Source organism: Arachis stenosperma, chromosome 1 (assembly GCF_014773155.1).
Source record: "Arachis stenosperma cultivar V10309 chromosome 1, arast.V10309.gnm1.PFL2, whole genome shotgun sequence".
Taxonomy (NCBI): domain Eukaryota; kingdom Viridiplantae; phylum Streptophyta; class Magnoliopsida; order Fabales; family Fabaceae; genus Arachis; species Arachis stenosperma.
In genome coordinates this window covers 23,444,045-23,446,980 of record NC_080377.1, presented here as the reverse complement: position 1 = coordinate 23,446,980, position 2,936 = coordinate 23,444,045, and the positions used below count along the sequence as shown (strand labels likewise).

The following is a 2,936-nucleotide window of genomic DNA, read 5'->3' as shown; positions in this document are numbered from 1 at the left end:
CTTATTTTCGAAAATTAATTAGTGTTTTTCAAAATGTTTTCAATTTCTTTAACTTAATTTTCGAAAATTCTCTTCCCCTCTTCCCACATCCTTCTATTTATGGAGTACCACTCCTTCTCAATGCACAATTCGAACTCTCTCTGATTAGTTCGAATTCTTCTACCTCTTTCTTCTATTTTTCTGTTCTTCTGACACCTCAAGGAATCTCTATACTGTGACATAGAGGATTCCGCATTTTCTTGTTCTCTTCTCTTTCATATGAGCAGGAGCAGAGACAAAGGCATTCTTGTTGAAGCTGACCCTGAACCTGAAAGGACCTTGAAGCGAAAGCTAAGAGAAGCTAAGGCACAATTCTCTATAGAGGACCTAACAGAAATCTTCAAAGAAGAAGAAGACATGGCAGCCGAAAACAACAACAATGCAAACAATGCAAGGAGGGTGCTGGGTGACTTTACTGCACCTACTCCCGACTTCTATGGGAGAAGCATCTCTATCCCTGCCATTGGAGCAAACAACTTTGAGCTTAAGCCTCAATTAGTTTCTCTAATGCAACAGAATTGCAAGTTCCATGGACTTCCATTGGAAGATCCTCATCAGTTCTTAGCTGAATTCTTGCAAATCTGTGACACTGTCAAGACTAATGGGGTAGACCCTGAGGTCTATAGACTTATGCTATTCCCTTTTGCTGTAAGAGACAGAGCTAGGACATGGTTGGACTCACAACCTAAAGAAAGCCTGGACTCATGGGAAAAGCTAGTCAATGCCTTTTTGGCAAAGTTCTTTCCACCTCAAAAATTGAGTAAGCTTAGAGTGGAAGTCCAAACCTTCAGACAGAAGGATGGAGAATCCCTCTATGAAGCTTGGGAAAGATACAAACAATTGATCAGAAAGTGTCCATCTGACATGCTTTCTGAATAGAGCATCATAGGTATTTTCTATGATGGTCTCTCTGAACTATCCAAGATGTCTTTGGATAGCTCTGCTGGAGGATTTCTTCATTTGAAGAAGACGCCTACAGAAGCTCAAGAGCTAATTGAAATGGTTGCAAATAACCAATTCATGTACACTTCTGAAAGGAATCCTGTGAACAATGGGACTAATCAGAAGAAAGGAGTTCTTGAGATTGATGCTCTGAATACCATTCTGGCTCAGAACAAGATATTGACTCAACAAGTCAATTTGATCTCTCAAAGTCTGTCTGGAATGCAAAATGCACCAAGCAGTACTAAGGATGCTTCATCTGAAGAAGAAGCCTATGATCCTGAGAACCCTTCAATGGAAGAGGTGAATTACCTAGGAGAACCCTATGGAAACACCTATAATTCTTCATGGAGAAATCACCCAAATTTCTCATGGAAGAATCAAGAGAGATCTCAACAAGGTTTTAACAACAATAATGGTGGAAGAAATAGGTTTAGCAATGGCAAGCCTTTTCCATCATCTTCTCAGCAACAGACAGAGAATTCTAAGCAGAACCCCTCTGACTTAGCAACTATGGTCTCTGATCTAATCAAAACCACTCAAAGTTTCATGACTGAAACAAGGTCCTCCATTAGAAATTTGGAAGCACAAGTGGGACAGCTGAGCAAGAAAGTTACTGAACTCCCTCCTAGTACTCTCCCAAGCAATACAGAAGAAAATCCAAAAGGAGAGTGCAAGGCCATCAACATGGCCGAATTTGGAGAGGAAGGAGAGGAAGTGAACGCCACTGAGGAAGACCTCAGTGGGCGTGCACTGACCTCCATTGAGTTCCCCAATGAGGAACCATGGGAATCTGAGGCTCAAAATGAGACCATAGAGATTCCATTGGACTTACTTCTGCCTTTCATGAGCTCTGATGAGTATTCTTCCTCTGAAGAGGATGAGTATGTCACTGAAGAGCAAGTTGCTAAATACCTTGGAGCAATCATGAAGCTAAATGACAAGTTATTTGGAAATGAGACTTGGGAGAATGAACCTCCTTTGCTCACCAAAGAACTGGATGACTTGTCTAGGCAGAAATTACCTCAAAAGAGACAAGATCCTGGAAAGTTCTCAATACCTTGTACCATAGGCACCATGACCTTCAAGAAGGCTCTGTGTGACTTAGGTTCAAGTGTAAACCTCATGCCTCTCTCTGTAATGGAGAAGTTAGGGATCGTTGAGGTGCAAGCTGCAAGAATCTCATTAGAGATGGCAGACAACTCAAGAAAACAAGCTCATGGACTTGTAGAGGATGTTTTGGTGAAGGTTGAAGACCATTACATCCCTGCTGATTTCATAGTCCTAGAGACTAGGAAGTGTATGGATGAATCCATCATCCTTGGCAGACCCTTCCTAGCCACAGCAAAGGCTGTGATTGATGTTGATAGAGGTGAACTGATCATTCAAATGAATGAAGAATCCTTTATGTTTAAGGCTCAAGGATAGCCCTCTGTCACCATGGAGAGGAAGCATGAAGAGCTTCTCTCAAATCAGAGTCAAACAGAGCCCCCACAGTCAAACTCTAAGTTTGGTGTTGGGAGGCCACAACCAAACTCTAAGTTTGGTGTTGAACCCCCACATTCAAACTCTAAGATTGGTGTTGGGAGGTTCTAACATTGCTCTGAGAAAATGTGAGGCTCCATGAGAGCCATCTGTCAAGCTACTGACATTAAAGAAGCGCTTGTTGGGAGGCAACCCAATGTCATATTTTAACTATTTTCTTTTATTATTTTATTTTATTTTGTAGGTTGATGATCATGAGAAGTCACAAAATCAATTGAAAAAGCAAAAACAGAATGAAAAACAGGAAGAAAAATAGCACACCCTGGAGGAAGAACTTACTGGCGTTTAAACGCCAGTAAGAGTAGCAGTTGGGCGTTTAACGCCCAGTCTGGCACCATTCTGGGCGTTTAACGCCAGAAAAGGGCACCAGACTGGCGTTAAACGCCAGAAAAGGGCAAGAACCTGGCGTT

At 41.8% G+C, this 2,936-nt stretch overlaps 1 non-coding gene across 1 annotated transcript; it reads right to left on the bottom strand.

The window, feature by feature from the left end:
- Nucleotides 1-801: 801 nt before the first annotated feature.
- LOC130953374 (small nucleolar RNA R71) lies at nt 802-905 on the bottom strand. The gene has a single exon (XR_009075549.1). It is a non-coding gene; the product is annotated as a small nucleolar RNA R71 (small nucleolar RNA).
- Nucleotides 906-2,936: the final 2,031 nt, after the last annotated feature.